The sequence below is a fragment of the Euleptes europaea genome, chromosome 19, assembly GCF_029931775.1.
Source record: "Euleptes europaea isolate rEulEur1 chromosome 19, rEulEur1.hap1, whole genome shotgun sequence".
Lineage (NCBI taxonomy): Eukaryota > Metazoa > Chordata > Lepidosauria > Squamata > Sphaerodactylidae > Euleptes > Euleptes europaea.
The window spans coordinates 25,345,458-25,367,409 of NC_079330.1; the positions used below are offsets into that span (position 1 = coordinate 25,345,458).

General features: G+C 47.7%; 1 protein-coding gene across 1 annotated transcript in view; it reads right to left on the reverse strand.

Moving 5' to 3' along the window:
* FAM222B (family with sequence similarity 222 member B) overlaps positions 1–20,680 on the reverse strand; it is a 34,584-nt gene extending 13,904 nt beyond the window's left edge. The window contains exon 1 of the mRNA XM_056865166.1: positions 20,563–20,680. The gene's annotated coding sequence lies outside the window, so the exon portion shown is untranslated. The remainder of the gene's footprint in view (positions 1–20,562) is intronic.
* Positions 20,681–21,952: the final 1,272 nt, after the last annotated feature.

The following is a 21,952-nucleotide window of genomic DNA, read 5'->3' on the forward strand; positions in this document are numbered from 1 at the left end:
ATCAGCCCAAGGCCCATCAAGCCCAGCAGTCTGTTCACACAGTGGCCAACCAGGTGCCTCTAGGAAGCCCACAAGCAAGACGATTGCAGCAGCATTGCCCTGCCTGTGTTCCCACAGCACCTAATATATTCGGCATTCTCCTTTGATCCTGGAGAGAATAGGTATGCATCATGACTAGGGTTCATTTTGACCAGCAGCCATGAATACCCCTCTCCTCCATGAACATGTCCACTCCCCTCTTAAAGCCTTCCAAGTTGGCAGCCACCACATCCTGGGGCAGGGAGTTCCAAAATGTAACTATACGTTGTGTGAAGAAACACTTCCTTTTCTCTGTTTTGAATTTCTCACCCTCCAGCTTCAGCAGATGGCCCTGCGTATTATGAGACAGGGAATAAAGCTTCTCCCTGTCCAATCTCTACTGTGTTCTCTGCAGACTGCCCCTTCCTCTCTTAAACCTGGGAGTGGGGGCAAGTATGCTGAGTCAGCAGACACTTAAGCCTTAGCAACTCTACTTTACAAGTATGCAGCCCTAAGCTCATTTAACCAATACCCGCCCCTCCAGGAAGGATGCAAAGGTATATTTCCCTTTAGCCTCATTATAAGCTGCTGCACAAGAGTTCAACTGTCTGTTCTATTGATCCAGGGAGGAAAAAAGAAAGCCCCGCGAGCATGGGCTGCTCTCCTCGCCTAACCCCTGAAACGTCTGGAAGATGCTGACACCGGGCTCCTGACAACTGGGACGCTGTGCCAGCAGAAGAATTAAGCAGCGACATACAAGACTCCCATGGCCCCACACTTCTCTGCAGGAGGCAGATCTGTGACATCTCAAGGATTAAACTGATGGAGAAGCAGTTTGCCTAGCAACCCTTCATGATAGAAATTGTTCTGAAATTGGCCAGCTATCTATTCCAGCTCCTCTGAATGGTCTCTCTACTGCTTTCTCTGCCTGGGCCCTTTCACGGGCTTTGGGGCCTCCAGCTAATTTCTCACAACACCCTATACACACACCAAGGCCATTCATGCATGGGAGGTTTTGCCTTGGATTTGCCCCTCTTTGGATAAACATTTTCCCCATCCAAATTCTTAAAACTCAACAGTAAGCCCCCATGCAGAGTTTTGAGAATTCGGGTGGGGAAAATGTGCATCTAGAGAGTGGCAAATCCAAGGCAACCCTCCCCCCATGCATAAATGGCCTTGCAAGTCATCTGCTGAAGACTTTATCTTCCTCAGCAGCAAGCCTTTCATTCAGCCAGCTGAGATAAGACCCCCCCTGCCTTTTGCATACATTTCAAAACATGGAACCCTTGAATCCTGTGCTGATCCACCACGGCAATCCACTCACAACTTCTGACATGGATCAGAATCCCCGCTTAACCCAGGAATGGAATAGATACATTGCCACAAACTCCTTTTTCAAGACTGAGTTTGGCTGAGAAGTGCCTTGTTAAAGAACCTGGGCCTGAGTTCCCAAATCTAACGAACTACGAGAGTGAAAGGACTGGATGTGACGATTCAACAGAGCCTGGTATGGCAAGAAGTGGCTATTGTGGGAACACCTCGATTGTTCTTGCCTGTTTTCCCTGTTTGAGGGTGAGAAGACATGGACCAAGACTGGAGTTGGGTGGCGTGAAATACCTCTCTAGAAAGAAATTAAGAACATGCAAGTCACATGGACAATTGTCTGAAGCTGGTGATGTTAGGCAGAGTCAACATTGCTGAATTAATGGACACAGGATATTACATCTATGTCAGACAGAAAAACCAGGAAGTGTACATACATACAGGTACATACTTTAAAAAAATAGATTGCATAAGATTCCATGGTGCATTTGAAGTGGCGTTTTGTGCCCATGATGAGACTGAAGATTCAGTAAATCCAGGAGCGTTCAGAGGCCTGGTGAACCTGGTTCCTTCGACAGTTTCTGCCATGGAGCTTCATCTGCACAGTGCCACAGTATTTAGAGGTCTTGTAAAGACAATTCAGAATGAAATACTTGACTGCACGCCCACAGGAGCGAAGGATTTTACTAGGAAGGAGTTGAAAAGTACTCAATTGGTGGCCACTGGGGCTGAAGACGCCACAGATGTGTCAATGTGCTCTCATGCTGCACTGATTTTCTGCTACATCAATGGTGAAAGCTCAATAGCGGAATGCTTCTATGCATTCACACAGCTGATGGATTATCATGCTGAGACAACTGCCACAGTTTTATGTCAGCATCTGGAAGAAGTGTGCTCTGCAGAGGCTAACAAGCAGAAACTCATTGCTTACAATGATGGAGTAAGTGTGATGCACAGACAGCATGGAGAAGTCTGAAAGAGGTGTATACTCAAATGCCCATTATGTTCACTGTTATACCCAGCACTTGAATTAATTAATATAACAAGCGGCATCCCAAATTAAGGATGCGAGGGTATTCTTGGCAGACACCTCTGGGTTGCCAGCATTCTTTGCGTGTTCAGCAAAAAGAACTGACACCCTGAAAACAGTTCTGAAATGACTTTGGGAGTTGTCTTTTTGCACATGCTGAAACTTTAATATCCAAACAGTGAAATGTGGTTATTTGAGAGGAGACAGGAACCCACAGAATGCTTTAAGGAAATAGGAGCCTGGAATTTTGATCAAGACTGCTGCCTGTTAGGCCAGGGGATTCAGTTGACTGCTGGAAGAAGATGGGCTAACGTGGACATTCTCTACAGTGAACTCCAGAAAAGAGCCACTGATTCTGTAGCAGTCAGGGCAGCTATTTCTGGTTTTGTCATAAGAATGAATGCAGTTAAAGATTCTATTCAAGGCCTTTTCTCTGAGCTACCTGACAATCTCAGCTACCTACAGACAAAAGCAAGGAAACTCAAGGGTAACTTACAGCAGAAGCTTCTGATATCATAATTTCACATGCCAAAAAGCAATTTGAGAGCCAGCATGGTGGAGTGGTTAAGGTGTCGGACTAGGGACTGGGAAACCCAGGTTCGAATCCCTACTCGCTCCATGGAAGCTTGCTGGGTGACCTTGGGCCAGTCACACATTCTCAGCCCTAACCCAGGCTAGTATTTGGATGGGAGACCTCCAAGGAATACCAGGGTCCTGACACAGAGGCAGGCAATGGCAAACCACCTCCAAGCATCTCTTACCTTAGAAACCCTACAGCGCAGGTCACGGTAGCCAAGTTACACACTATTTTTTTTGCATAGCCACTCTGAGCTCCTTCACCGAACATCTGAGGCTGGTGGTGGCAGGGAGCTGAGATTCTGGGAAGCTGTGCCCACACTAGCATTTTGCTTTTCTAAACCTGCACGGAATTGTGGTGAGTTCGTAGCCCTGCTCATGTCTTGTTGTCAAAGTTGTCTGGTGGACCGCAAGACTATGCTTTACCAACCTTTAAAACAGGGATGGCAAACATAAGGCCCGCAGCTGTTACCCGGTCCACGAGCCAGCCAAGGCAGCCACCCTCACCTTCCCCGCTCCCGAGGTGTCAATTATCAAAGACAGGTGAAGACATGAAGCTGCCTTATACTGAATCAGACCCTTGGTCCATCAAGGTCAGTATTGCCTACTCAGACCAGCAGTGGCTCTCCAGGGTCTCAGGCAGAGGTCTTTCACATCAACTACTTGCCTAGTCCCTATAACTGGAGATGCCGGGGATTGAACCTGGGACCTTCTGCATGCCAAGCAGATGCTCTACCACTGAGCCACAGGTTTGTTTTTAAAGTAAAAAGTAAGTAAAAATAATATTATTAATTGGCTTTGCCTGTGTCTTCTATAAAGTTTGTATCTCTAATACTTTGCATTACATTTAATGGTACATGTGGTCCAGCCCGAACAAGTGACAAATGAGCTTGACACCCCTGCTTTAGAACTAAAAGTCATTTGAGACTGCTCAGGTAAGTAACACATCACACTTTTTACAAAGCCTGCCTTTAAGTACGGTGCCAACCTTCTTCAATCTAATCCCCTGTTTAAAGAGTTCAGCCTGTAAAATTCCTCACAGGCCCAATAATGCAGAGCAAAGCAGCCACAGAGGGAAGCGAGAAATAAAGGATTAAAAGATCTTTCAAGGTGCGACTTCACAAAGAACTGCAAGCTGTGTTTTCTCTTACGGGAAATGGGATAAAGTCAGATTTTGATTGCATCTTAAATAAATACAAAGCTTTACTTACACAAAATACCCAGTAGGAAATTTTTATAGACTAATATGCAGGATTAGAGAAAGCAGACTTCCATGTATACTGTAGACATATGTAGTATTCTCCAGGATAGATCTATTACTGAAATGGGTTCAATTTCATACACAATTAAGGCATTCAGTGTTATAAAGCTTAATTCTATACCCAAATATGCTACTAGTCCTATTGTTCCTGTAGGAGACCATTTTGTTTATGTCCAGAGACACTCTCTTTTGTTTACTATGAAATTTGGGGTTTCCATTTTCAACTTTTATTTTCCCTACTTCTCAGATAGCCAAAACAAAGACACATGTGCTAAGGTAACAAAGGGTGCAGCAGTTTGCAGTGCTCTCTCTCTCTCTAGTATTGGCCATATTCACAATTTTAAAGGTTAAGGCAGTCCCCTGTGCAAGCACTAGGTCATTACTGACCCATGGGGTGACGTCACATTACGACGTTTACTAGGCAGACTGTGTTTATGGGGTGGTTTGCCACTGCCTTCCCCAGTCGTCGACACTTTACCCCCAGCACTTTACCCCCATTTTACCGACCTCGGAAGAACGGAAGGTGGAGTCAACCTTGAGCCGGCTACCTGAAACTAACTTCCGTCGGGATCAAACTCAGCTTGGACTGCAGTACTGCAACTTACCACTCGCTCTGTGCCATGGGGCTTTCTGCTCTCTCTCTAGAATTGGGTATATTCACATGAACCCATGAAGCCGCCTTATACTGAATCAGACCCTTGGTCCATCAAAGTCAGTATTGCCTACTCAGACCGGCAGCGGCTCTCCGGGGTCTCTGGCTGAGGTCTTTTACATCACCTACTTGCCTAGTCCCTTTAACTGGAGATGCTGGGGACTGAACCTGGGACCTTCTGCCTGCCAAGCAGATGCTCTACCACTGAGCCACGGCCCCTCCCCATGCACAATTTTATAGAAAACTGAGGCGCTTAAACTTTTAATTTTAATAAATACGCCAAATGTTGCTTTTAGATGGTGTGCCCTATACTGCTAGGGCAACAAACATTTAGTCACAAACAGTACTGCACTTTTTTCAACTCCCCCCCCCCCCATGTTTTTTCCCCCACAGCTTCAAAATTTCTGGAACTTTTACATCTCTGAAGAAGCTCCATGTGAAGGGTTCTTCTTAGCCTTGTGAACATTAAAGGATTTATAACAAGGGGGAGGCTTTTGGCTCATCAATCCTGGAAGGCTCGGGGTGAGATGGGTGGAAGGAATGAGGCGCTGTTTTGCTCTGACATTAGGCGGCAGCAGAAATAATCAAGCCCTGTCCTCTCCATCAACTGGCCGCCGTTGCAAACTCGCACAGCTCAAAGTGACAGAAGATGCCATCCGTGGCAGGTCAGGATCACAGCTAGGCAACCAGGGAAGGAAACTTCACAACAGCTGGTGGCTCTTCCCAGTGTTATTATGGCATGATATAGGCAGGAAAAACATGTGGGCTTCTACAGCAGGCTGCACGAGACTTTCAAACACCTTTTTGAAGCATCTGTGATGCATCAAGGAGTGAGAAGAAAAAGCAGCATCCGCTCTTTCCGGGTCTGTGAGAAATTTTTTCCCCTGTCCAGTTGTTTAAAGGGGACTGACTTGCAACGAGCATGAAAGCGACTACTTATGAGCCTTTTCCAGGCTTCTTTAATAATCTCACACTAGCTTCAATTTGCATTTTTTTTGCCATCAAGTCACAGCTGATTTAGGGCAATCCCATGGGGTTTACAAGGCAAGAGATGTTCAGAGGTGGTTTGCCATTGGCTGCCTCTGCTTTGCCACCCTGAACTTCCTTGGTGTTCTGTTCTCCCATCCAAGCAGTAACCAGGGCCAACCCTCCTTAGCTTCTGAGATCTGACAAGATAGGCTAGCTTGGACTATCCAGGTCAGGGCTCAGTTTGGTTAGGGAAGATTAAAATTTAGCAGAAGATGGAAACATCTGGGTTGTAGGAACACGGTGGCAGGCAGGGTAGATGGTCCTAGGGCTGAAATAATGCCTATAAAGTACAGGTTTCATCTATTTTAGATCATTACAGTGCATAGTTTTATTTAACATTAGTTAAGCATCGGCATCTGACCAGTCAAAAAAGAAGAGCTGGTCAAAGAATGGCCAACTATTTTTGAAGCTTTAACTTCATTAGAATACAGGTACTTTTCCTAGCAGTCTGCTGTTATTGTGAAACGCTGGAGGTGCTTCCAGTGCTAGCCAGGAGAAACTCTAATCCTAGGTTTGGACGCCCACAACTCCCGTGGGGCAAGCACGTCCCATCGCTGCTCAAATGACACCAGAATGAATTAAAGGTTGTTGACCCAGTAGTATTCTTGGCTACATGGATTATTTAACCATGATCAAATAATCCGTAATCAACTGGTAACATCTACCGGGCAAATTTCAGCCCTAACCTGCTGGCTTCACTGGGGTTCAAACAGCAGTTCACAGATGTATACCCCCCCCAAAAAAAACGCCACACAAGAACGCAGAAAACACACAGTGGAAACTCGAAAACTCAAGGGCCCAAGAAACCGGAAGGAAGAAGAGCCCAGGGCAACAATGTCAAGAAGAGAAGCCGAAAACACTAGCGTATTAACACACTAGGAGGGGAAGAGAGAGCAAAATCAAATTTCAGCTCCCTCCAGCTGCCAATGCCTTTTGTTGCTATTTCAGGGAAGAGGACCATTATTGTCTATGCTACACAGTGGAGGTAGAACAAGAAGAGCACCCTAACATTTTAACTGTCCTCAAAGCCGGCTGAGCTAGGAAAAGTGTCAACACATCTCTAAGGGAAGGGGCTGTGGCTCAGTGGTAGAACACCTGCTTGGCATGCAGAAGGTCCCAGGTTCAATCCCCGGCATCTCCAGTTAAAGGGACTAGGCAGGTAGGTGATGTGAAAGACGCCTGACTGAGACCCTGGCAGTCTGAGGAGACAATACTGACTTTGATGGACCAAGGGTCTGATTCCGTTTAAGGCAGCTTCATGTGTTCGCAATCATTTGGGAGGGGCTGTGGCTCAGTGGTAGAGCCTCTGCTTTGCATGCAGAAGGTCCCAGGTTCAATCTCCAGCTTCTCCAGTTAAAAGGACCAGGCAGCAGGGGATGTGAAAGACCTCCACCTGAGACCCTGGAGAGCAGCTGGCGGTCTGAGTAGACAATACTGACTTTGATGGACCAAGGGTCTGATTCAGTAGAAGGCAGCTTCATGTGTTCAACTGCTGTGTGCAGCCGCCCAAACTGCTCACTGGCTCCCACCTTCATTCGCAGGGCTCAAATTTTAGAGCTTGCTTGCAAACACACACATGGCAGCTACAAACACATCAGCAGGCTTGCCCTCTAACAGGTCAAGGGTGGACCTTTTACAAGTTTTCTAAGCTTTGGTGGTCAAAAATTAAAATTGGAAGAGGGTTGTGACCTTTCTTGCTAGCCGGCAAACTGGAAATCGGTGCCCTTCCTGTTCCACATTTCCTTGAAGGAGCTCACAGTGGTCTAGGCGTAATTACTCTACGCCTACTTCACAACCCCTTGATGAAACTGGTTAGGCCAGGAGAGACAGAACTACCCAAGGCGGCGCCAAGCGTCCCACGGGGGCTCCGGCTCAGACAGGCGAATGCTGCAACAATTACGTGAGCCTTTCGCACTTGGTTTTACGAAGGACGGCATCTGACTAATTTAGTTGTCCATTTATTGACAAGTCCTAATATCTGATTTTAATTTTATTATATTTCTAACCCGCCCTCCCCAGCCGAAACTCAGGCTCAGGGCGGTCTTTTGTGTATTTCTTTTTAAATAATTGTTGCTTTATGTACTTTGCAAGATGCCTTGAGTTCAGCAAGGTGAAAAGGCAGCTAATACATGTTTTAAACAAAACAAAGGCTCTCTTGGCTGCAGCAGGAGTCACTGCAGCAGGAGTCAGCTGTCCCCTGGAATTGAACTAACATCTCTTTCTCCTCTGGAACTATGCACATTGGCATAGCAATCATCATCCCGAGCAACAATTGAGTGGTTAATTGGGGAATAAGAGTACTTTGCCTTTGTAATCTTCTTTCAATGGCCATTTCATTCCCCCTTTGTCTTCAGCATGGTTGCTGTCCCACAGGGTCTTGCTTTAACAAAGGGAGGGCAGTCCACCTGATATCTGCTCAGGAAGACCTGAAAACTACTCTTATTGTCCCCCCTCATGATCCTCTTAAAATCATAGAGTTGGACGGGGCCATACAGGCCATCTAGTTCAACCCCCTGCTCAATGAAAGATCAGCCTAGACCACTCTTGCACTGTTTCTATCAGCCACAAGGGCTGAGAAGGTTTAGATGTCAGGGGGCTAGAGCAATTGCCCTATGAGGAGCGGTTAAAACGCTTGGGGCTGCTTGGCTTGGAGGGGTGGTGGTTGAGAGGAGACATGAAGGAGGTCTATGGAATTGTGCATAGTGTGGGAAGAGTGGACAGGGAGAGGCTTTTCTCCCTCTCTCATAATACTAGAGCGCAGGGTCATCTGCTGAAGCTGGAGGGTGAAAGATTCAAGGCAGATGGAGGGAAGTATTTCTGCACACAATGCATGGTTGGATTGTGGCGCTCCCTGCCCCAGGATGTGGTGATGGCTGCCAACTTGGAAGGCTTTGAGAGGGGAGTGGACACGTTCATGGAGGATGGGGCTATTCATGGCTACTAGTGGATGCTGGTCATGATGCATGCCTATTCTCTCCAGGATCAGAGGAGCCCGCTTATAATGCTAGGTGCTGTGGAATACAGGCAGGATAATGCTGCTGCAGTTGTCTTGTTTGTGGGCTTCGTAGAGGCACTTGGTTGGCCGCTATGTGAATGGACTGCTGGACTTCATGGACCTTGGTCTGATCTAGCATGGCTTTTCTTGTGTTCTATGTTGCTATGTCAGAAGGGAGCCCTGACCTGGATGGCCCAGGCTAGCCTGATCTCGTCAGATCTCAGAAGCTAAGCAGGGTCAACCCTGGTTAGTACTTGGATGGGAGGCCACCAAGGAATACCAGGGCAGAGGAAGGCAATGGCAAACCACCTCTGTTAATCTCTTGTCTTGAAAACCCTACTGGGTTGCAATAAGACAACTGTGACTTGACAGCACTTTACACACTTATGTCAGAAGGGATGAAAAATCTCCATTTAACAGCTATGCTGTCAGTCTTTGTGGAGATATTTTTAGATTAAAAGGCAAGGAAGGAATCAAATAAATCTTGAATCAGTGGTGTGTGCCAAAGGAGGGAACTGCAGAATAGGATGCCTGGATGAAGTAATTAGACCCACTCCACAATCTGGCTTCCAACCTACATGAAGGACTGAGGCTGTCTTTGGAAAACAGGCACAAGCAGAAAGACAGGGGAATGTCGCCCGGTTGATCTGCGTGGACCTCTCAGGTGATCTGACACCACAGTATTCTTGTGAGTTGTCTGGTTGTGTTGGGAGTTGCCGGCACTGTGATCCCACTCATACCTGACAGGGCAGTTCAATCCCAGAATTAAGTGCCACTTTGCACAGTGCATCATGGCATTTAAAAGGCAAAGGTAGTCCCCTGTGCAAGCACCAGGTCATTACTGACTCATGGGGAGACGTCACAACCTTTACTAGGCAGACTGTGTTTACAGGGTGGTTTCCCCAGTCATCTACACTCTACCTCAAGCAAGCTGGGTACTCATTTTACCAACCTCAGAAGGATGGAAGGCTGAGTCAACCTTGAGCCGGCTACCTGAAACCGACTTCCGTCGGGATCAAACCCGGGTCGTGAGCAGAGCTTTTGACTGCAGTACTGCAGCTTACCACTCAGCGCCACGGGACTCGTACATCATGGCATTTATGCTAAGTAATTTTATTTGCCCCATATCCTACAAGAAGCTGCTGAAAGACTTTGTTCAGAGGTTTGGGGAAAGGCGACATTGATGTCCAGATGACACTCAACTCTATTTCTCCCTTCCATCTAATCCAGCTGAGGCAGAAGAAGTTCCAACTAAGTGGCTAGAGTCAGAAATGGGCCAGATAAAGTTTAATAAACAAACGCCAAAGATGGAGGTGCTGTTGATAGGTAGTTTACCTGAGCGTGAGGTGATGTTAAGTAATGCTGTTGCACTCCCCCAACAAGCTTCCTGTCTGGAGATGGTGATGGATCCCACATGTGATCCAAAGCATGAAGCAAAGCAAGGCAATGCCACTTGGAAAGGCTATGGCACAGCAATAGAGTGGGTATGCTAGCTACAGCCCTCCTGAGAAAATATGATTTTGCTACGCTCATCCATGCTTTAGTAATGATGAATGTGGGGGCCTGCAGGCCCCTTTGGAATTCTGCCACAGCATGGTAGGCGCAGCCAGAAAATGGCTGCGACAGCTTACCTTCAGTCACATAGAGAAGATCCTCGTGCTGTGATGGCAGCTGCTGCCAAAGCAACCTTTTCAAAAATCTGCACAACCAATCAAACCTCCAGTGGCCCATAAGAAGACTTGCTGAGCAAAAGCCCCACCTGTCCCCACCCACTTTCTAAAAACACTTGGGGCACCAGGAAAGGTATTGGTGGGCGCCATGGTGTCCATGCCCACTACGCTGGGGACCCCTGGACTAATGCATTATTCATGGGGCTGCCAAGTATTTTCTTTGAAATTGCAAACGGTTCAAAACCTGGAAAACAGTTTGTTAAGACAAGTTTGCTACATTTAAAGAACACATTTCACTGGGGTCAATGATCTTCTGGGGTACCCAATTAGTTTTGGGGTGGAAATCACTGCTGGTGTGGAATATAAAGCTGAAAGACCCTGGGGAAGGTCTGTGGCTCAGTGGTAGAGCATCTGCTTTGCATGCAGAAGGTTCCAGGTTCAATCCCTGGCATCTCCAGTTAAAGGGACTAGGCAGGTAGGTGATGTGAAAGACCTCTACCTGAGATCCTGGAAAGCCACTGCCAGTCTGAGTAGACAATACTGACTTTGATGGACCAGGGGACTGATTCAGTACAAGTCAGCTTCATGTGTGTTCATGCGTGTTTAGCTGAAGTTGAGTGGCAGAAAGGTGGTGCAGTATTTTAAAAAACAGATAAAATAAGCAGCCAGGCCACACAGGAAGGCTTATAGAATCATACCGTTGGAAGGGACCACCAGGGTCATCTAGTCCAACAACCTGCACAATGCAGGAAATTCCAAACTACTCCCCCATACCCCCAGTGACCCCTTCTTCATGCCCAGAAGATGGCCAACGTGCCCTCCCTCTCATCATCTGCCTAAGGTCATAGAATCAGCTTTGCTGACAGATGGCCATCTAGCCTCTGCTTAAAAACATTCAAGGAAGGAGAGCTCACCACCTCCCGAGGAAGCCTGTTCCATTGAGGAACCCCACTTACTGTTAGAAAGTTCTTCCTAATGTCTAGACGGAGACTCTTTTGATTTAATTTCAACCCGCTGGTTCTGGTCCGACCTTCTGGAGCAACAGAAAACAGCAGCAGGCCACACAAGAAGACCTATGAAAGTTTCCAGGCCAGGATACTTTGTGGTCTGAGCAATTAGGAGATTGGCTCTTGCTGCCTACAGATCGCGTTTGCTGAGGTCCGCTTGCACAGGAGTCGGGTCAAGTGTGAACTCCATGGTAACACAGCAGAGGTTTCTATCTCTCTAAACCCGCTCTGTGTTTCAAACTACCAACCACAACAGAAGTATGCACCTGGCCACATTCTAGCTTCTTTGTGCCATGAGTTCCAAGATGCGGAGAGCTCCCATCTATGCTGTGAAGCAACCCACAGCAACCTAGAGCTATCCTGCTTTGAATTCACTGCAGGTGCGTTTCATCCACGTCATATTTCAGGGCAGTCAAAAAATGAATCCTACATAAAGACCATCTAGGCAGAAGCAACAAAGCAGGTGTAGCAAAAGAATAATCTGTGATGAGCTGTTGAGATAAATGCCGCTTTAAAGGATGTGCAAGAATAGTAAGACACAAGCAAATAACAAAACTGTATTTAGACACAAATTACATACTTTCATATCTGGGCCCTCCCCTCCCCTGGGTTATTGCATTCAGTCAACATCCTGAGAGACAGCTACTGCCATTTTACCGTCTACAGAGCCGCTCCATGTAAACCGAACACTGACTTCTAGCACTCTGAACCCCAATGTTCCATTCATAAGAACATAAGAAAAGCCAAACTGGATCAGACCAAGGCCCATCAAGTCCAACAGTGGCCCAACCAGATGCCTCTAGGAAGCCTACAAACAAGATGACTTGCAGCAGCATTATCCTGCCTGTGTTCCACAGCACCTAATATAATAGGCATGCTCCTCTGATCCTGGAAAGAATAGGTATGTGTCATGACTAGTATCAATTTTTACTCGTAGCCATGAATAGCCCTCTCCTCCATGAACATGTCTACTCCCCTCTTAAAGCCTTCCAAGTTGGCAGCCATCACCACATCCTGGGGCAGGGAGTTCCACAATTTAACTATGTGTTAAATATTCAAGAGATATCTTTTCACTGCTCTGTGTCCTTGCATCCTGATACCATCACAAACTGGCAAAGCAGATGTGGCACCACAGATGCTTTGTTCTCCCACTCGACTATCTTCCACTCAAAATAATCTCCAAGTTGCTTTTGACCAAAAGAAAGATTTGAACAAACTTCCCAACATGCCTGAATATTCCTTCTTACTATTTTTGAGACACCTTAGGAGCACACAAAGCTGTCTTATAAGATGCAGACCATTGGTCCAGTCAAGCTCAGTAGCGTCCACTGTGACTGGCAGTGTTTTTTCCAGAATCTCTGCAGAAAAAGGCCTTTCCCAACACTTGAGATTCCAGTAATCAAACCTGCCTGCCATTGAGTCAGGGCCCTTCCCTCAATAATGACTAGAGTTTGCATATTGCTTGCAAGCATGCAAAGTTCTTCCCATCCATTATCTTGTTGCAACTCTTTTGTCCACATTTCAAGAGCACAACACCCAGGACAGCAACTATTTCTTCCCATATTTAATTAAAACATTTATAACTTATCTCCTTAGACACAACACGGCTAACAAATAAAGCCCAACATAACAGGTAATCCACAAGAAAAACAGCAAGGCTAGGCGTTCCACCAAATGTCCTTTGAAATAACACTTTTGCACACCTTCTCGAAAGCAGGAAGCAAAAGCACTGCCCATATGCATGCTGGTAAACCATTCCAAAGGACAGGTCCTGACACACAAAAAACAGACCCTCCTGGCCGAACAGACAGGCCCGACAGGAGGGATCTCAAGAAGAAGGCTGTCTGAACATCGCAACTGGTGCATGGGAGTATACCCAGAGGTGGACTTAAAGGTGACAACTGGCACTTTGAATGGGGCACAAAAGCAAACAGGTAACCAGTGTCGTTGATGGGAGCGCTGACCAAGGGACTGGCCCCAGACATGAGTCTCGCTGCCACATCTTGTGCCAAAGGAAGTGTCCCAGCCCCACAGATAAGAGTGTTACAGTAGTCCAACCTGGATGTTACAGTTAGTATGGACAGGACAAGAGAGTCTAAACAAGGGGCCAGCATATAAACTAGCTGCAACTGAAATGCAGCACTCCCCGATTCAGAAGCAACCTGTTTATGTTCATCCACCAATACCGCCAGTTTGGCCCGCGTGGTGTAGGAGAGCCAGCGTGGTGAAGTGGTTAAAAGCGGTGGTTTGGAGTGGTGGAGTCTGATCTGGAGAACCGGGTTTGATTCCCCCACTCCTCCACATGAGCGGCGGATGCTAATCTGGTGAACCAGGTTGGTTTCCCCACTCCTCCACATGAAGCCAACTGGGTGACCTTGGGCTAGTCACAGAGCTCTCTCAGCCCCACCTACCTCACAGAGCGTCTGTTGAAGGGAGGGGAAGGTGATTGTAAGCCAGTTTGATTCTCCCTTAAGTGGTAGAGAGAGTCGGCATATAAAAAACAACTCTTCTTCTTATCTTAGTTCTCTCTTGTCCAAGCCAAGTAATGATCTCACTTCGGACCCACAAGCCAGACAGTCCCCAGAATTAATTTATGTAGACTAATAAGGCTTCTGCTCATCTCGATGGCCCAGGCTGGCCTGATCTTTTCAGATCTCAAACGCTGAGCAGGGACAGCCCTGATTAATACTCGGATGGGAGTCCACCAAGGAAGCCCAGGGCTGCTACGCAGAGGCAGGCAATGGCAAAGCTCCTCTGTTGGTCTCTTGCCTTGAAAACCCTGTGGGGTCGCCACAAATCAGCTGCGACTTGAAGGCACTTTACACACAATAAGGCTTCATCAGATACAGGCTGAGTAGCCCTTAGCCGGACATCCGATATCAGGACTGATCCGAAAACCTGACCTTTTGAGCCGGCATTACTCACAGGCCCTCAGTAGTGCCACCGAGTACACAAAATTATTAAAATATTTTAAACATTACATTCAGGCTACGCATATAAAATGTATATAAAACATAAATTAATTTTGTGTTTAGACATGGGTCCCATCCCCAAGACATCTCAGTATGAAAAGGCAAAAATTCCAAAATATTCCAAAATACGGAAACATCCAAAATACGGACCACTTTTGGTTCCCAAGCAGTTAGGATAAGGGATGCTCAACCTGTATTTCAAATTGTTCACCGCTCTCACCTTCAAAAAGAGCTCAACCTACTACACTGTGGGAGCAAGAGTGGCCCTCTAGGCTGATCTTCAGCCGGCTCCTGTGACGGGGCCATCTACATTCAACCACCTGAAAATAAGCAAGGCAGCTACTGACGAGAAAAGCCATTTTCTCATCTCCACTGCTATCCAGTTCAGCTCCTCGAGAAAGGAAGGGACTGCGGTGCAGAACATAAGAATGTACAGGGCAGAATGGCACCATTTCCATTAAAGCTCCCGGCCCTGACGGGCTTGAAAGCATGCCTGAAGTGGTGCACAGCTTATGGAGGCCTGCGGGTGGCTGACCAAAACTTGCAGAGGTCAGCCAGCCTTTATTTCGACCCATGGGCCATTCAGAAGCAGAAAGAACACTATTATTAAATTAAGAGCCTACGTAAAATCTCAGCGAAGGTCAAGGGCCGGAGCACCAGAAGCATACCTCCTTTGCCCTATCACATACTTTATGGAAAATAAATGTTTGTAAAAATAAGCAGTAAGCTAGGCAGAGAGCAAGCCCGCGGCCCGCTTCTGCCTCACATGGCCACAGTCAAGTGAACACGAGCATCATCGGCTGCCACCAGTCCAGTCCACCTCAGAAAGAAAATATTGCGTGAACAGAAGCCCCCCTGGCAGATTTAGAACAAGAACACCCAGGCCCAAGTAGAGGAGAAAGGAAGGCCCATCTGACCCCATCCCACACACCAAGACATCGCAACAAACGTGCCCTGGGAGCAGAGCACGGCTGCGGTATTTTCTACCCCCACCCATTGTCTCGAGGAGACACATAACTTGCCAGGAGAGGAAATATCTGCGAGGTCTCCATTCATCGGGACTTTTGCAGATCACATGAGAGAGAAAAAACACAGGAAGACTTTTCATGCTGGAGCCCCAGGCAGAGATCACAAGCTCCTTTATCCGAGACAACGGCGCTTAAGTAATGCTGCATGTGGCTTAGCAGTTCGCCTTCCCCAGTCAAAATAAACTGATAATGCAACCGAAAATAGCTTTGAGGGGCTACTCTCTTGTCAAAAGCACCATTTGGTCATTTCCACGGATTATGTTTTAAAAGAAATTTCAGGCAGAGCACGCCACATTGATGCCAAATGAGGCAGCAACTTCAAGCAGCCCAATTCTTTGTGAGAATTCTGGGTTCCCCGAAAGCTTAGCAGGAAAACCTCAACCCAAATGAAATCAACCAGAAGACATGGAGCGTTCCCTCCAGGACAGAGCTTCAGAAGCGTGTTGGGGTGCGGTGAGTTCTCAAGTCCACACAGGGTGATCAGGCTGGATGAATGCCCAGGACAATTCAGGTGTAATACCTAGAATGTGACCCGAATTCTTCTGTCGAAATGGAAAAGCACTCTTTGAAGGCAAGGTGCCTAAAAAACACTACTGTTAACCGACCAACCTTATTAACATACAAGCAAGCAGACTTTAAAGGCCAGGAGGGTAGAAAAAGCTAAATTTCAGAAAAGCTTAGCAGACAGCCCTGACAAAATATTATTTCTACACTGCCCTTCAGCCAAACCAGTTCTCCAAGATTCCAAAATATTAAATGAATTGTGCAGTTAACGCCTTAAAGGAAACAGACCAATAAAAGGGTCTGCACTCAGGTACCTGGTTACACTTACAGGCCTCTGAAATTTCCCCCCCTCAACACCACAATTATGGTACCTAGACATTCTTCCTCTTTGCTTGTTACCCAATGGTTATTTAGTGATAACTGGTGTGACAGAGAGAGAACAGAGTTTAATCTCCTCCTCTGGGACCATCCACAAAAGTGTATCTTGCATCAAAGAGTGGAGAACAGAAAAGGAAAGTTGTGACAAAGGAAAGATGATACACCGGACTGAAATGGAAGAGGGGGGGAGAGAGAGAGACAAGAAAATTCTTTAGAAAAGTGACATACTTGCTGGACATTCCCTACCACTGAGCCATAGCCCCTCCCCATAGGATCAGAATGTAACAGAGGATCAGAATGTAACAGAGGAAAGGAGGGACCTGAATTCGCAATGAAGTTAATTTATCAGGCTTGTTAAAGAAACCAGATCTAAGAGAGAAAATACACATTTGTTGTTTTTGCAAGGGGAGGGGGAAGGAAAGGAACCAGAGCATTTAGCGTGAGTCCCACTTTTTTTCCTGTGATGTTTACTGAAGCCAATACCACCATTTATTTGCTGACAACCAAAGGTCGTAAGATATTTATTATTCGCCTATCTCCGCCTACAAGCCTCAACTGACTTCCTCGCTTCATAGGCCTTTGGTCACAGTAGAAGCAATTCAGCCAAAGGGCAATGAAGCCAAGCAGTGTTTGCATTACTAATCGAAAACCTAAAAGTAGTGCTCTGGGCTACTGCCCACTGGGATTCCATGCTCACCTATGATATGCTAGGCAAGGGGGAGTTGGACTTTGCTGATGGACACTTCAAGTTTAGACAGCCAGTAGGACAAACAAAAATTGCATAGGTGCCTGGCAAACCATACAAAGTTGAAATTCCCGCAAGAGACTGTGGGCCTCGATCAAAGTATTCACAATCTGCTACTGCTCTAAAACACACTGATGCACAGAGCTGCACCCCCTGAAAGCCAGGCAGCCATCGCCACCAGCAGATAGCTTTAACTTTCTGAAAATTATACTTCTCACAAAGACTAGAAAAGAATCATGATTACACCAACTAGAAGCTTGGTGTAATCATGATTCTTTTCTAGTCTCTGACACTCTGACACTGGTATCTAAAAATATTTTCCCCCACTCTGGCCAGTGGGCAGATTCCAAGCACTATCCAAAGCATTCACCAATATTCACAAAGATACTGTAGCTACATGCACTTCCTTAGGAAAATAAGGTCTTACCAACGCACATTTCCGGCAAATATGATCAAAAGAATTCTAGAGAGAATTACAATTATATGGCCTGGGCTGGGGAGAAAATTCAGAATGTCAAAGTATGTCATGGATGCCCAAATGTGTGGACATCCTTGAACACAGATGAGTCTTAAAAAAAACGGATTACAGGGTCTAAAAACTAGCCATATGCATGTTAATGCCAGACATGCTGAGCAGATTATTGCTTGCCAGACTGCAGTCTGAAAATTATCGGGCAAGCAGCTGCAAACTTTGGGTATGACAGACAGACCTCATTATGACCTTAACTAAACTGGACACCCTTCAGATTTCGTTAATAAGGGCCACTACACTGATATTACATTACTAATGACTGCTATCAATCCTTACTGATCATGTTAAATGCCGGTTACCAAGGACTCAACCCCTCAGCATCAAGAAAAAGGACAGGTGACTTCCTATGACATCCTGAATCTTCCCAGCGACACCCAAATGGAGCATGTCCTCTAACACTGCACACCATGACAGCCCCAACACCAATAAACCTGGAAAGGATAGGAAAATCACCAGAACACCATGCAGGCAAGGGCAATTGCTGCCCTTGAAAGGACTCCTCCCACACCTGGTTGAACACCTGGCCTAGAGGCATCTTGCTTTGTGTGTCTCACATTTTTACGGCACTGTCTAGTTCTCAGAAACGATTAAAATTTATCTGTAACAGAACCCAATGTCCAAGTACCCTAGGGACCCAATTTTGAATGTTTTCCTAGGCCTAGCAGTACGCCCGAGGAAGGAAACTTCCTTGGTGGAGATGAGAATCTGAACTGGTTTTCCAAGCTAAAGGCAAAAAAGACCAGCCAGCAAAGTCTAGAATGGAAGCAGCCATTTGATTAGAGATCCTTCAATTCCCCTAAGGAAAGCAGCCATGGAATTCCACACATTTTGGCTTCAACGACTCCCCCCCTCCTTTTTAATTAAACTTAAAGATGGATACTTTGAGCAGGGGAAAAGTATATTTTGCCCTGACTGACCTAAGTGTAATCTCAGCCTCTCATTTGTGTTAGCTAAATTAGCATCATGAAAACAGCAATCAAGCCAGGGCAGGCTCAGAAATCGGGTCAACAGAACATCCACTGAGATTTAGCAAACTGGGAACATGTGTTTTGCACACTTTCAGCCAAATCTACTCTCTCAGGTCCGGGAAAGATACAGCAACCTCAGACTCTGTGGTCTTCACACATCTGACCAAGTGGGGTTCAGCCCATGAGAGCTCATGCCAGAATAAATCTGTTCTCCTTTCAGAAGCCACCAAACTGTTGTTTTGGTCTCAGAAAGCATCTTCAGCTCCACAGAAGACTCAGCAAAGGTCTCTTTTCAACTCCATCCCCAAACCCACAGCCCAGTCAAGTGTCTCTGTGCTAAAAGGGCTGAGCCAGGAGTGTGTGCCAAGTCAGCCCACTGCCAAGTTGACCAGGTGGGGGCCTGACGTCAGTGCACCTGAATTCCTGCCTCAAGGCACATCTGGGGGGGGGGCTGGGCTGAGAAAGCACAGCAGAGGGGAAATGTCAGCCCCCCCCCGAAGTCTGACGTTTCTGCTTTTTAGAAGAAGAGTTGGGTTTTTTTATATGCTGACTTTGTCTACTACTTAAGGGAGAATCAAACTGGATTACAATCACCTTCCCTTCCCCACAACAGACACCTTGTGAGGTAGGTGGGGCTAAGAGAGTTCAGAGAGAACTGTGACTAGCTCAGCAGGCTTCATGTGTAGGAGTGGGGAAACCAACCCAGTTCATCATATTAGCGTCCACCGCTCGTGTGGAGTGGGAAATCGAACCCGGTTCTCCAGATCAGAGTCCACCGCTCCAAACCACCGCTCTTAACCACTACACCACGCAGGCTCTCTCCAAGCCCTTGCCTGCAAGTCTCTGAATCGAAGGGCTGGATTTGGGAAGAGTCTCTCTCATGCCAAGGACTCCAGGCAGGCGAGGCTGGGTGGGGTCTGGCCCAGGGAGCTAAAATACCAGGTGGAAGACTTCTCTATATACACCCTCTGCAAACACGCAAAGAGATGAGCAAGAGTCTAGCAGCACCTTAAAGACTAACAACACTATTTTCTGGCAGGGTATGAGCTTTCGTGAGCCACAGCTCACGCTGTGGCCCACGAAAGCTCATACCCTGCCAGAAAATAGTGTTGTTAGTCTTTAAGGTGCTGCTGGACTCTTGCTCTTTTCTACTATCTGAAGAAGTGAGCTGTGGCTCACGAAAGCTCCTACCCTGCCAGAAAATAGTGTTGTTAGTCTTTAAGGTGCTGCTGGACTCTTGCTCTTTTCTACTATCTGAAGAAGTGAGCTGTGGCTCACGAAAGCTCACACCCTGCCAGAAAATAGTGTTGTTAGTCTTTAAGGTGCTGCTGGACTCTTGCCCTTTTCGACTACTGCAGACAGACTAACACGGCGACCCACTGTGAATCACGCAAAGAGATGACACTCTCCCAGATCAAGGACCATGGGGGGGGGGGCACACTCCCCTACCTGGCTCACCAAGCAAAGGCCACAGGCTCCTTGCAAAAGCCCCCTCCCCGCACCGAGAGCTGCCACCCACCTGTGCACCCCCCCAATTGTGTGGGTCCAGGCCCATAACGACATCTCCTGAGTCGGGGGGGGGGAGTGAAGGCTCAGGACCCACCGGTGGGGGGGTAAAGAAGGGAGCACCCCAGCTGGACAGGGTGGAGACACGGGAGACTGAGATGGGGGGGGGCTTCCCCCACCCCCACCCCGAGGCCTTGCATAACCGCCCCCTTCGCGGAGCGCCCAGGCCCGCACGTCTCCCCTTGGATGCCCCGGGGCGTTTCCGGGTCCCCGGGGAGGGACCCCGCGGCGGGCCTCTCGCCGGGGAGGACCGGGGGCCTTGGGGGTGGGGGGCCCTCGCCGGCGGCTCCCCCCCCCCCCTCGCTCACCGTGGGAGCCCCCGCCCGGCCCTCATGGCGCCGCCGCCGCCGCGCCGCTTCCTGCCTTCTCCTCCACCTTCCTTCAGAGCCGGCTCGACCGCTCCCCGCTTCTGCGCATGCGCCTCCAACGTCCCGCCTCTCCCGGCGTCGCCCAGAACCTTCGCAGACACTTCCGGCTCCCCGTCGAAGAGCGAGAGGCGGAGGCCGGCCCTGCGCAAGAAGGGAGAGTTACCGCAAGGGCAGTGAGGGGGCGTAGGAGGAAACGGCGGCGGCGTGTGTGTGTGGGGGCTTTCGTGTTTACCCGCATTTGCGCTGCACCCGCCTTCGAACCCGCATGTCGCGGCGGCCCTATGGGGACCGGAAGTGAGGGCAGAACGCGACGGCGGTCTCGATTCTTGCCCCCTTTGGCCTCGCCGGCGTTCCAAGCGCCGCTTTGGGCGACTCCCAGTGCGCACGCGCGGCACCTGCCTTCTCCCGGCCCCAACGCGCCCTTTCCCAGCCATAGAGGGGGGACGATTGCTAGAGTGGCCATTCCTTTGTCTGCAGCCCGGATTTCCTGTTTCCCCTCTTAAACGTGGATTAAGAGTGTTGGTTTGCGGTGACAACTCGCAGCGTGGGAACGCGTCGCAGCAATTACTTCGCGAAAGCCTCTCCTTTAAAAAAGGTAGATCGAAGGCAGAGCTCGTACTGCCTTCAACTTTTTGAATTTAACCCCTGCAAACTGTTATTTATTTTTTTTTGCATTAGGAATGTGGAAACAGTGCCAAGAGTACTGCTCTCATATTGCAAGGGCAGGAGAAGGCTCAGCAGGGCCTGCACCAACCCGCACTTAAGAAACATCCATAAATCTTTACATTTCAGATGTAAAGCGTTGTCTGTTGCGACACATGCAATAGGAGTCCTATTGAACCTTTCAGGCTGATTTATTGGTACTGCAGCACAAGCTCTTGTGAACTGGAGACCATCATAAGATGTATGAGGTGAACCCTCAGCTGGCAAACCTCTATACAAAACCCCAAACAGCACTAATAAACACCCATTTAAATCTAGCAAAGAAATTAGCCAGCAACAAAACAACACCCAGTGTGTTCTAGGACTCCAAGGATACGACTTTTAGGGCATGTAGAAGAGCTTTGGTTATCCGTGATGTGTGCTCGAGATCAGTTAAATTGTGAAACTGTCTTGTTGGTAACCAGGCTAGGTTTTCAGCCACTGTGGATGGACAACGCAGCTAACTTCAGTAAAACTACCCTCAATGAAAGCAAGCACAGAAGACAAGTTGGTTTTTATAACTCGTTTTTCTCTACCGAAAGGAGTCTTAAAGCGGCTTCCCCTCCCCCAACAGACACCTTATGAGGTAGGTGGGGCTGAGAGTCCTGAGAGAACTGTGACTGGCCCA